We start from the raw sequence: 14,277 nt of genomic DNA on the forward strand, positions 1-14,277 counted from the left end.
GGAATGTACTGCAAATAAGAAAAACATGCAAAAATCTTATTTGCAGTGAAATTAACAGTAATCTCAACTGTAATGGAAATCTGCATTGCCAGCATACTATTCTTCTTTTCTCTAGAGCCAGCCTGGTCCTCATGTAAAAGAAGTACATCTGCCCAGGTAGTCTTCCATTTCAGGAGTTTATGGTTGGCTATTACCCTTTAAAATCTGGAATTGCTTAGACAGCTGAAGAGCCTGATGATGTGAAATATGTGTTCCCCATATATCACATACACCCTGGTAAAGACGTGGGGGCTGCAGCTTACTGGACATGAGGGGAAAGAGCAACTCAAGAAACTGTACTTGATTTTGTAACTTGTGTAGTCTAACTTTCCAGTTCTTCTCTGAATTATTGGCAACCACTTTTTCCTTCTTCCCAGCTCCTTTTTCAGTAGAACTCAAGATGCACATTAGGCCTGTCTCCCAGGCTTATTTGCAGCAGGTTATCCTTGAATCTTTGATGTTTTGGGTTTGTTTTTGTTGGTTTTTTTTTTCATCTTTGCTCGATCAGGGTCCTTTTCACCAAATATGTATCTGATTTTGCCCACAGGAAGAAGAGAAAAAAAAGTATCACCCCTGTAACACTTTGTATCATACTAAGCCTTAAATTAATATTTTATGTGCTTACTGTGCTTTCATTTCATCTCTCTCTTCTCTTCAGAAACAGTTATATCCCATGCTGCCAGTCTACAAAGCATATAGTATTTCATATTAATGCATTTTTACACAGAAATTGGGATGGTTAGGAGGCCTTTGCTGAAGGACTGGGATTGTCAGATAAAAAGGATGTTTACCAGTTACAGTTTCAAGCGGCAGTGCCATGAGAATATATTAATCAGTTAGAGGTCCCAGATTGGAAGAAGAAACAATTTTTCCTAGCATCTGGTAGAAGACTATTATAATCTGGTGAGCAATTAGCAAACCACTGAATGGAGAGAGCCAATAATCTGTAGAACAGATACAGGAGGTTAGCTCTCCAGCAATTTCACTGACCACTGTGATTTTCTCATATTTCAATCATTTGTAAGACTCATTCAGCAGGAAAAGGGAAAATACACAGTTGAACATTAACAGGATACTGAATTAGGATGCCAAGGCTAGCTAAAAATAAATCTGATTCTTATCTTTTTGGCTGGAAAGCATACTGTGAACTAAAAGTGACAGGAGACCAAACACTGCAAGCACAAAATTATTTCTTCACTTAATACAAGTGGGACTTGCCATGGACACTCCCTGGAACAGTGCTTTAATGCTAGTACCTGTGTAATGCTTACAGAATTCAGTCAGTATAGACAAAAAGACAGGCACTTGGTCCTTGCTAAGACTCTAATCCCAGCTTTGAATAAGTTTAATAGTTACCAGTTAAACCATGGCTAGAGTAAATCGTTAATTGCATAGGTAAATTTTCCTCAGCTGGAATTTGTATTGGATCGTATGTGCACGTACACACTAGAATAAGGGGCCCAAGGGGGAAAGGAGACAGAGGAGTGATGCAACTTCTGTCCCTGACCAAAGGAAGGGTCATACTGTGCCGTCTGCTGTCCCCCACACTAATACCTGCATAGGTTATACTGTGGTGATGCTGTAATTTTAGCCATAACAAAGAACAGACCTTTTAGCTGGTGGCTCTGTCATCAGTTCTGTTTCTACATGGGCCTGTCCTTTGATAAATCCATGGTCTCTGTCCATTTCATTGTTTTTGAGGTCTGCTCCATATCTAGGTTACCACTTCACTACCTCTGCTGCAGGAATTTCCTACAGTACGGCCCTTTTTGCCCCAATCTAAAATCTCAGACAAACTGTTCTGCCTCAAAAGCTGTCCAGTGTGATTGTGCTAGTAAATGCATTTTATTTTCTTTTTCTGGCATTGAATTACTCCCTTCTTGATCCTTTCCTCCTCAAACTTACAAAAAGTAATCTGTAAGAGTGTGCCATCCAGAATTATCTTCTTTGCTGTGCTGACCCCAGAGGACTACTAGAAGGTTGTGCCAGTCTCCAGCTAGCTCACAGCATGCTGGAACACAGCTGTCCCAGAGAATTTCTTTTTGCATTGATGGAATGAAATAGCTGTACAGAAATGGAGAAACTCATGTAAAAACAGGGACTTAAACTGCTGCATGGTCCCTCATGCTCAGGAGGTTAAGTGGAAAATGAATAAGTAGACAGACAAAAATAGAAGTTGTATTGAATTGTGCAGGCCCCCAGAATAATATCACAGTGCACATGCCGTAATTCATGTTCACACTGCAAAACAGGTGGGATGGGTACCAAGTAAGTAAAACATTAGTTTAATTTATCCCCTTAGCTATGCAGATAAGACTAGACTCGGAGGACTTCAAGAACATTTCCTAATATGACTTTTTCAGGAAGAGATCACAATGTATGAAAGTATGAGCCGTGTTTCCTCTCCCCTCCCATTTTTGGACATCAGTGGCCTTGTGTAACTCTTAACTTTTCCTCTCTCTGAGAAGAAATGGTTCAGCTTTTCATCATAGCCTAGTAATCTTACTTTTTTGCTGTCAGGATCAAACATGCCTTCCTGAAATCTTTTTAAACACACACTGCAGACAAAGGTACAGGTCCAACTTGCATAAGCAGGTCTGTCTTAGCTTTCAATGAGACAGCCTGGGTACTATAGCAGCAGCCTGTTATTGGTGACCTGTGGTTACTCTGTGCTAAATTATTGAATTAAGGAATTAGTAATCTGGAAAATTAGCAGGCTACACTGCTGGATAAATGCAAGCTAACTAGTTAGTTAGCTTAAATTTGTTAACACAAGCTGTAGTTACACAGGATCTGCAGAGCTGAGAACTACTTCTGTGATCTTAGACCCTAAATTACAGTCTTTCATGTAGTAACACATTGCAGTCACATTGGCCAGTAGATCACTGAGTCAATCTGAAATTCAGGACCCAGAATCCCCAGCTATTTCTCAGCCTTACAGTGAAATGAAATCCAGCCACACTCAACCTTCTCCACCACCTGGTTTTGATGGGTGGAATAACAATTGGGCATGAGGCCCGAAAGCAGCTGCACCATGTTCTGTTCTGGTGTCCAGTCTGGAGGAACTAAGGGACCAGGGTTAGGGGATATTGTGCAGCACAACACTTCTGCAGTTTAGACAGGACTTGAGAAAGTTTAGACTATTTTAGATTAATAATGAGTTTGTTGAATACTGTGTGTATAAAAATTTTTTTTTCTGAATTTAATCACTGCTTAATCATGCCTCCCCAGCAGACAGTAAAAAGAGTATAGATATTTCAGATTCTTTCCCTGTTTTTCTTAAAGTAGCATATCTACATATCTACTACTATATCATTAATTACCTGTTTCTTAAGAGTTACTTTTGTGGGGGCTTTCTAGACTTGACCTCTGGCTAAAGGAATAATACCTATTTGTATATAAGAACAATTCACCCCATATATTTAAGCACTTAGAATCTAAAAACATCTCTATTTTTACTACATTCATCCTTTAAGGAAGGTTTAATTTAATTAATGAGGTCACGGTACCCTAACTCTCAACTTCTGTTCGCAATGTCTGAAAACTTTGCAAAACAGGTATCTCAAAAGCTTCATGTTTGTTATCATGCTGCATTTCTGTTTGCTTTCTAAGCAATAATACAAAGACATCTGTTAATGAAGACCAGACACTCAGTTAACCACAGACATAGTTTTTTATTCAAGCAGTATTTAATTAAATTGGAAAATCATCCTTTCGTAGGGCCAAAAGTGTTGAATCTACACACAAATATATGTCAAATTGCTCTCCCCTGCATAAATACTACAGCTCGCAACACAGTCATTTTAAAATGCCAAGAAATGCTAGCATCAGAACATTTGCAAATGTCAGAAATTTGTAGTTAGATTCTTAAAGCTTCAACTCTAAATAACTTATTAATCTCGTAACTCATTTAATCTCTTTCTAAATGATAATCTTAAGCTTTTTTTTATGAAGTAGAAAATTATTTATTTGTATTGAGTGCAAGCAATCTAATACTCTAATTAAAATATCTAAGTGAATCATCCCTAAAGCTACTTTAATTGCTATTTTACTCCTGTTTTAATTTTTGATAGGATTTGTATTAATATTTTCTTAGCATATTTTCTAAAAAAAAGAAGGTTTGTATGAAGGGTTGGTCCCCATCTGATATTTGTTTAATTAATTGTCCAATTTCAACTGAAGCTGGCAGAAGGTTAGAAGTCTCAAGGTTACTATGAGGATACCAAGGATAGACACTATTAATGTCTTCACTGACAACAAGAGAAGGAGAACTCAGGAGCCTTCTACTCTATTTGGCAGGAGTTGCTGCATCCCCGCCAGCGAGTCAACCCATTCTCCTACTGTGGTCCAGGCAACAAGCTGGAAAAGGGCAAGCAGAGGGCAAAGGTGACATCTAGAACGATGTACAAATGACCTAGAAATATTACAAGGTGGGGGGAAGGCATCTGAGATATAGACAGGAGCTGAGGGTATTGGGAGGAAGTGCAGGAGGCAAAGAGAAAGACTGGGAGAATATTTTGATGGCATCATGGTGGGAAGATGTAGGGAACACAGGATACAAATTTATCAAAAAATGACCTTCATTGGTTTTACTATTCATGAAACAAAGTAGTGGTTTCGTAGGCCAGCATCTTCTCAGTACTTTTTCATGGAACCTATCTGCATTTTAATTGCCAAAGTTGTTTGAAAATGGGACTTCTGGCTGGGGTTTCTACATTGTTTCTTTAAAATGTACCTGTTGAATTGTGCTGGTTTTGGCTGGGGTAGAGTGAATATTCTTGATAGTAGCTCGTATGGGGCTCTGTTTTGGATTTGTGCTGGAAACACCATTGATAACACAGGGATGTTTTAGCTGTTGCTGAGCAGTGCTGAGCAGTGCTGAGCAGTGCTGAGCAGTGCAATAGCCCAACAGGGTCAAGGCCTTTTCTGCCTCTCACCAGCGAGGAGGCTGGGGGTGCACAAGGAGCTGGGAGGGCACACGGCTGGGACAGCTGACCCCAGCTGACCAAAGGGATATCCCACACCGTATGACATCATGCTCAGCGTATAAAGCTGGGGGAAGAAGAAGGAAGGGGGGGACGTTGGGAGTGATGGCGTTTGTCTTCCCAAGTAACCATTAGGCGTGATGGAGCCCTGCTTTCCTGGAGATGGCTGAACACCTGCTTCCCAATGGGAAGGAGTGAATGAATTCCTTGCTTTGCTTTGCTTGCGTGCACAGCTTTTGCTTTCCCTATTAAACTGTCTTTATCTCAACCCATGAGTTTTCTCACTTCTACTCTTATGATTCTCTCCCCCATCCCACTGTGAGGGTGGTGAGTTAGCGGCTTTGTGGGGTTTAGTTGCCAGCTGGGGTTAAACCACGACATGAACTTAGAATCATAGAATATCTCAAGTTGGAAGGGACCCATAAGGATCATTGAGTCCAACTCCCTGCTCCTTGCGGGACTACCTAAGACTAAACCATATGACTAAGAGCATCGTCTAGACACTCCTTGAACTCTGACAGGGTTGGTGCCGTGACCACTTCCCTGGGGAGCCTGTTCCAGTGACCGACCACCCTCCCAGTGAAGAATCTTTTGCAGTCTGAACTTGAATCAGTATTTAAAACTGGAAGAGATTGGTATAAATGATTGTGTAATTTGGGCACTGTCTTGGGATTTCCATATCTTTTTCTAACTTGAGAAAACATGATTTGCAAATCGGAGAGTTCTGGCTTCACAAATTTGATAAGTTGAGTGATCAGAAATTGGTTCCACTGTCGTCACATTTATTTTCAGCTAATGAACATATTGTGATTTATAAGTAAGAGAGGTTTTAAGATGGGCATTGATCCTTACACCTTGATTCTGATTGAGGGATGCAAGGGAAATTGCTGGGTTATGATTCTAAGATAATACTTTCTTGTTTGCACCAAGTTCAGACCTTCTCATTTATTCTTTCGTGGACTAGTTGAACTGCATTCTTCCCAATGTCTAAATTCTGTTCACATTTTTACTAGTGTGTCTCAAATATATTTGAAGTCAAATAAATACAGATCTTTTGTGGGTATTCTTAGCTCGCAAAGTACAACTGTCTCTATGTCAGTTATGTGAACTGTCTAGTCTTACAATAGAAAACCAGAATTTGGCATCTTCTTCTTTAAAGCAAATCGTGGGTTTGTTAGTCTGAGCTGCAACTTTGCTTAAGGTGCATTGTTTCAGTCGCAGTCATGCAGTCAGTCAAGCCGCCTGCTTGAGTGTGTATTTATATGGCAAGTCTTGCTGAGAAAAACTGAGCATGCCTTTATCAATAAGCAGTTATTGAGCAGGGTGGCATTCGTGAGACTTACCCTTCTCATGTCTGCAGTTTTCGTAAAAGTTATGAAAAATCCTGAACTTAAATTCTTTTAACTTGGGTACAGCACTGTGAGCTGGTTATGTCAAAATACCTGGAGCCGATTCAGTTTTCCTCAACCTACCTGGAGCAGAACCCTTCTAAAAACCTGTCTGCAGTGTGTTGTAGGGCATTTTTTCTCACTATCATATCAATGGCAAATACTGTACGCTGCTAGAGGATGCAGCTGCTGCCCACACACTATGTAAATGCATTTCATAGAAATACACGTTCACTATGGATTTTTTTGAAGAGATCTCTTCTGATTTTATCCTAAATGCGTATGTGACTTAACAGCTGTATAGAGGGATGTTTCAAGATGCGGGAAGAAGCTCTTGTGGTTTATTAGACTATATGGTTGTCAGCAAGAGAGAAAGCACTGGAAATACAATGCTTTTGTACAAGCTAATCCATGTTGTTATTGCCACTCTATCCTCAACTGTATTTCTGTAGCAGGAAAACTAACACCAAGAAGATGAGGGGAATTATTATTTGTAGACCAGTGATGACTAACAGTGGCACGAGAACTTAATGGACCTATGCAAAGAACAGCCTATCCACAGAGGAGTCTGTTGTGCATAGCAAAGTCGCTGTATAGAAACTGGCCACCTATGACTGCCGTGTGATGTTGCAGCCAGCAGTGAGCTGCAGTGTTTCTGGGAAGGTGGTTTACTTAGCATGGCTATCCTGATTTTCAAACGGGACTTTCACACTGCACTGGAGAGAGCTTTGCACACTTTCTCAGTTTGTAAAGGGCAGTTCTAGACCCTATTGTAGCGAGGAGTGTAGAGCCAAATAGCTGCTGATTAATGCCTTCTGGTTTGTGCCTGATTAATTTTATGGATTACAGTGAATAAAAGGCTAATTTGTCTCCTAAAGCTTATATTGATATAAATGTGATCACTTTTCTGCACTACCTAACTTGGGTTAATGGAGTGTTGCTTCAATGTATTGTGTTTCTGGCATGTTCTGACTGTATCAATAATGTCTTTGTGTGGCCTGAACTTCCTATTCATTACAAATGGGTGAACAGCAATAAGCACTTCAACAAACAGATATTTCTTAAGCTGTCAAATTCAAAGCCTGAATAACCTAAAGAGGAGTGCAATCAGACTTGCCAACTGTAAATAATAAACACTCTTCTAAAATGTAAAATGGCTTACAAATCAAATAAAACTGAAAAGTTAGGTTTGACTGCAACTCAGTTGTAGTTTATGAAAACATTAATACACAAAAGAATGAAGGCAGCACCAGTGCCTGATACCAACTGCCTGCTTTTCTGCTTTTTTCTTTTCCCTCCCTGCTGCTTTCATGCACAGCGCAACACACTACAGGCATACAAAGGGAAAGGGCTGCAGGGTTCCCTGAATTGTTCCAGTTAACTCTCTTCATGTTTGAGTGCTAACTCCTGTGCATAGAGATTAGAGAGAGACTTGAAGAGATTTTAATGTCTTACTAAGAAGCTGAAGCAGCAACAGAGCAAGAAGTAGGTGTTCACTGCTCCATGCAGAGGCCTGAACATGCACAGCTACTGTCCCTGTGAGTTTGGCCCTTCCCTTTAGCTTCTACCTGTAAGAAATTATTCTGAAATTCTTGGGTCTGTGCACACTTATACCTCAATTTGAAAAGATAATGTCATTTCCGTAGTTACTTTTTCCACGTAATCTCCATTCTTGCAAGCTGCTTTTTCTGTTCCTTCATCTTTTCCTGCAGTAATTCAGAATTCTCTACTGAACTTTGGACATAATGTTACGTGCCACACATTTCCATCTGGTCTTCTGTGGCAGCATGTGCGTACTGTGGCTAGACAGGAAAATGCCCAGGCTCTCCAACCTGGAGCCTCAGACCGCAACGACAGTCCGGTCATTTTTTGTGTGTATGTGGTAGAAACAGACCCCACCACCACCTTCTGCAGAATAAGGCCATCAGTCACAACTGCATCCTGTTAGACTTTTTACCCTGACCCACACCCCCAGGGAGCAGGCAAATATTGATTAACTATAGAAAAAAATCACAATATATTCTTTTGTTAATTTAGATACTATTTTTAAGAAAGGTGTCTTACTCTAGGAGAAAGCAATATGACGGTCAGTGAAACAGTTATCAGGGAACAGAAAGTAAAGAGCCAAGTTTATTAGTCAAGGCGGTCTGTCTTTCATAGCAATTCATCAAAAACATGCATATTTTGGAAGCCCCAGAATGATAAAAAGGTGTCTTTTCAGTCTTGGAAGAGGAGAGTGTCCTTTCAAGGATACAATGGTGTTTTTCCGAAGACCAGTGACTGTACAACCTGTCTGTCAATGGAAGGCTCATTTCAGAGCAAACCTTGCTCTACCACTTTAGGTAGCTATTGACTAACATTACTGATTGATTGACTACAATTCTTGTTGCATAAAATATCTGTAACTATCACCTCTTTAATATGAGTAAAAATCAGGGGGAAAAAAACAGATAAATTGCTTAAGCAACCACTTTTTGAATGGTGCCTGGTGAACCAGACTCCTCCCTCGATACAAGTTAAGGGGAGGAGGGAAGAGAACGGTCTGGACTTCAGCATTGAGGGCTTGCTTGTCTGAGTTACCCCAGCTGAAACTGTGACTGGCCAGCGGGACGTCAGCCAAAAACACTTCACCTCTCCTTCTCTCCCCCCTGTTTTTCCTATTCCGCTCCAACACAGTTTCCACAGAAACAGAGTAGCATGAATAGTACAGGTTTTGGGTGCCTTTCTGCAGAAGTAAATGGGGTTTTAACAAAAGAGTCTGAATATAGTGTTGACTAATTAACATCTCATTTTGGTGAAAAGCTTTATTAGATTCAGAGGTTATCTGGATACTAAAATTCGTAATTGGAATTCTTCTCTCAACATTTTAAACCTTGTGTAGTAATTCCATGGATTGCATGACTACTATCTGGCAGCAGAACTACGAAACTAATATTCTATTTTATCACTTGGTTTAGGGCTTTTTCAGATTTCTTTTCCCCCTACTATTCATCAGCAATGTTGGCAAGTGTCTGACACAAAAACAGCATCAAGCAAACCACTGTATCGGCCCACTACATGGCTTCCACTGCTCCCCACAGCCAAGCTTAGACTCAAAGTAGAATCCTCCCTAACATTGTACTTATTTCATAATTACAAGGTAATTTTGTACACTGAAAAATACAGTGGAGGTGGTTGCTCTTAGGACACACTCCATGTTCCCAGATGACCACCAAGCAGGTACCTGAGAGACCAGGTTCACTGAAAGGCGTCCTCCTAAGTTTGCCGCTGACCCAGCCTCCTGACCTCCTTCCAGACCTTCCAACCGCCTGTGAATAATTTCCCTGTCAGAAGAATGTTGTCACGCCAGTCACTAAGCTCAGTGATTAAAAACTGGCAAGTACCTCTCACTCCATAGAACAGGCAAACTTTGCTGGGATATTTTCAGGATTCTGGTCCTCCTCCTCAGCTGCGCAGGAGAGCTTATTTGGGTGCTCCCAGTACCGATGCACTGGCCCAGTGAATGCCCAGCTAAACAAGCTGTCGTGAAATGACACTGTGGTGGAATAGGTTCCTATTTCCTATTTGAAATGGTGAGTGTTTACTGTACTCCTTCTAGACAGTAGCCTGAAGTCAGTTGTGCTCCCTTTGTCAAGTAGCCAGGAGGACCCAGGGATTACTTTTGCCAGTGCTAATCAGTTTGGACAATTCCATAAGAGAATGAAGTATCAATAGTATCTCCAGGCAGCAGGAAAGAGAAGGGTGATAGGAAGGTAGAGGATTGCCTGTAATCTGGATTTTATCATCCACAAACTGCATGAAGAATTAGGAATGTAAAGAGGGAATACTATGATGTGGCTACAGCCTAGAAGTTAACCAAATGCAGGTATCAGAATTTTCTGTATGGATGATGGGGAATGAGATTTTAAAGTCATTCACAGCTCTGAGTAAAAAAATACCACAGGTATTGCCATAATCCATTTTAGTTTCATGTCTGTCAATCTTTGACACGAATGCTGTGACTTGTAATGTGTTTTTAGTGACTAGATCCAGTCATATGAGGACAACAGGCATTTTACCAGGAGCTTAATAGGGGACAAAATTTCACACCAATAACAGTGATCAAAGACAGCCAAAAACAGTCATGCAAAACCCAGTGTGACAGCAGACACAGGCGTGGCAGGCAGGCACACAAAGAGCGCGCTCTGCTACCCTGCAGGCCAGCGCTTGCGCAGCATGAGCTGCCAGGATAGCACATTTTCTCCCTCCACCTTTGCAGCCTTCTGCTTTTCCTCCTGCCTGTGAGGCAGCACCTTTGCTGCAGGAGGGGGTCCCACCCAGCACCGCTCGGCATCCTCGCTCTTTCACGGCCCTTGTGAGCGCAGCGGGAGCAGCCAGCCCTGCTGGCAGCTCCTACTTCAGCCTCTTCGTCCTGTCTCAGCTGTTTTCCTCCTCCTATGCACATGGCACGAGCCCAAATACACAGAAAGGTCTTTCAGCCCTTGGAGGTGAAAGGCCTTCCCAGATAATTGTGGGTGGGGGCAGAAATATATAATTATTCCCCCAGCTCAGATTCCTATTTCTTGTAATACTTGCTCTTTACTGTCTTTGCAAAAATCGAACACTGCCATTCAAAGATACTTGATCTGTGGGCGATAACATTCTGTTTTGTCTACACTGCCGCAAAGCTTTACAACATCCCTGAATCAAACTTCTAACAGCGAAACAAAGGTAGAAAAAGAAAATATATTACACAGTTACATCCCAATGCTAGGGTTAAGGTTTTACTTAATCTTTTATACTCACATACATTCTTAATTTAAAATTACCCTGTACAGCACAGTACCTGACGATTTGTTTACAGCTACCTTTATATCAGTAATTTTTTAGAGCAAACTTGGTCAAAAAAACCCCAGTCCTCTCTGCCTAAAATTCTCATTGTCTGTCTAGATAAGATGCTTTTCCACCTTTCTCCTATTGCAGACTAATTGACCAAGGGATTTGGAGAGGTGAATTTAAAAAATAAGCAGCTTTTCATTTTAAAAAAAGAATGGGGGAAGGGAAAAGAGGAAGAATCAACTTAAAGCCTATTAAAGCGCTATAAACCTTGATAATTTGTGTTCTCTGAAAACAATTTTTGTTGTTATTTTGGAAATCTGTATGATTCTTTTTGGACTGTTTTCAACATTCTTCAAAGAACCTCCTCACTGAAATTACTTACCTTGTGCATTAAGTTCTCTATCTCCAAAAAAAACCCAGTTTTTTTCATAAAATTGTACTTTTAGATTTTGCATGTAATGAATTATCACCTCCACTTTTCGCTTCATTCAAGGCTTCAAAATAAGCATTAGAAATGCAAACAACCTACATATGAAAAATACATTAGGCTTTTAATAGTTCTTACATTTTAATTCTCTGTGGTGCTATTAGTGACAGGTAAAAATCAGACCAGTTAAGTGCAGTTGGTGCAAAGAGGTGTAAAATTACAACTTATCTGCCTGATTGTCAGTGCCCCTGGGAGGCATAAAACTGAAGAAGAGTGAATGCAGTTATTGCTGCTCTGTTTTATTATTTTTTTCTACAGAGTGGGAACAGCTCAACTTTGTACCTTTGTTTGGGTTTTCGAGGAGCATCTTTGGAGCAGACTGACTCAACATGCTTCTCACTTGTGTTCTCTTCTGTGCTGGTTTTGGCTGGGGTAGAGTTAATTTTCTTCACAGTAGCTTGTATGGGGCTCTGTTTTGGATTTGTGCTGGAAACACCATTGATAACACAGGGATGCTTTAGTTACTGCTGACCGGTGCTTACCTTGACCCTGTGGTCAAGGCCTTTTCTGCTTCTCACCCCACCCCACCAGCGAGGAGGCTGGGGGTGCACAAGGAGTTGGGAGGGGACACGGCTGGGACAGCTGACCCCAGCTGACCAAAGGGATATCCCACACCGTATGACGTCATGCTCAGCGTATAAAGCTGGGGGAAGAAGAAGGAAGGGGGGGACATTGGGAGTAATGGCGTTTGTCTTCCCAAGTAACCATTAGGCGTGATGGAGCCCTGCTTTCCTGGAGATGGCTGAACACCTGCCTGCCGATGAGAAGGAGTGAATGAATTCCTTGCTTTGCTTTGCTTGTGTGTGTGGCTTTTGCTTTCCCTATTAAACTGTCTTTATCTCAACCCACGAGTTTTCTCACTTCTACTTTTATGATTCTCTCCCCCATCCCACTGTGAGGGGAGTAAGCGACCAGTTGTGGGGGGCTTAGTTGCCAGCTAGGGTTAAACCATGACATCTTCCTAGCCAGATTTATGCTCCCATCTGCCCATATGTGCTATCCTGATTTCCCCTCCTGGGGAGCCTGAGAGTAGGAAGACATTATAAACTTATTACAGGCCATAACTATGGTTTGTGATAATTTTTTTCCACAAAACAAACTTCCTTTGGGTTGCATTAAATAAAGTTTCTATGGGAACGTATTGATACTCACATTTTAATTGAGATTAAAAAAAGATTTTAATGATAGCACCTGATGGGTATATTAGATCATTTATAATAGAGTATTTTTAATTGTTAAATCAACCAGAGGAAAAAATCAAGCTGAAGTTGCAGCCATATCATTATTTTCCTATTATATTTTACACTATACTTCTGTACGTAAAAGGAGCACTTGACTAATGGAAAGAGAAAGTGGTGATGACTGCGTGCCCTTTGCCAGCCCGCACTTGGAAACCGTGTTAGGGGTAGACCGTAACAGAAGGTGACTGAGCATGCCATCTTTTACGTACTGATGGTCTCTACTTGCCAGAATGGCTCAGTTTTATCTCAGAAGCAGAACTAGAGATTCCCTCCTTCCAGCCCCTGAACCATAGGAAGGACAGTCTCAAGGATTTTGTCTGTAGATTCTCAGACATAGGCAAATAGTTCTTTAATATGTCGGAGATTGCTTACTGGTATTGAGAAAGGAGTAATAAACTTTGCTGAATATATTAGAAAACTTGAGAAATGCATAGTAATGATATTATTAGCTATTTACCTTGTGGTAGCACCTGCAGGTCCTTCAAAATGCTTGTTCTTCACGGTATGAGGCACTTCATACCACTCCAAATTCTATTCAATCCAAGCTAATGGTAATGGATGATAGATGAACCTAGTCAACAGGGAGAACTAACAGTAGGGTAATTATCATACCAAGCACAGGTTGTAACATACAAGCTACTTAATTACTGACAAGGATTTTCTAGACAGGGAGGTACTTAATGTAGGAATTCAGAGGAGGAAAAGTAAGTATTTTAGGGAACTTCTCCCGCGCAAGATGAAAGAAGCAAAAATTTACATGAGAAAAAGAGCTGGACCGATGCATGGTAGAAGTCTTGCTGAAGGATCCCCCCAGCCAGATATTTTCAACCAGATAATATGCCTTTGCCTGGGAGAGGTGGAGGAACTACCTTTCAACATCTATATACCGTGGCTATAGTAACTGGCCAGATGACAGCAACGTTCAGATGACGCACAGCTCTTTTGGTACTGCCCCCCGCCCCAGGACAGCCCCGGAGCTGGACAACAGTAGCCCGAGGTCTGGATTCCTCAGTGGTGCCACAGTCTGCAGAAGGACTCTGCCTTGTCGATCACTGATGTCCATCGCTCTTTCCAGTCCACTGTTGACCTGTTCACAGGAGCACATTAAACCCATTCCTGATACCCCTGCTGGTTTCTAGTAGGTTATTTAAGTTCCAAGCATGAAGGGTGGACAGGGGGTAAACTAAAGCGCTGTGACATAGACACAGCTTTGATCCCCTAGTACTTGATGCAATGAATCTCTATGGATCCATCTCCGCTCAGAACTAAGGACAGCCACAAATCTTTGCTCCTTCCTTGCTAACTGCAACATGCGTTTC

The sequence above is a fragment of the Nipponia nippon genome, unplaced genomic scaffold, assembly GCF_047370975.1.
Source record: "Nipponia nippon isolate SJK-2023a ecotype South Korea unplaced genomic scaffold, ASM4737097v1 scaffold_3, whole genome shotgun sequence".
NCBI lineage: Eukaryota > Metazoa > Chordata > Aves > Pelecaniformes > Threskiornithidae > Nipponia > Nipponia nippon.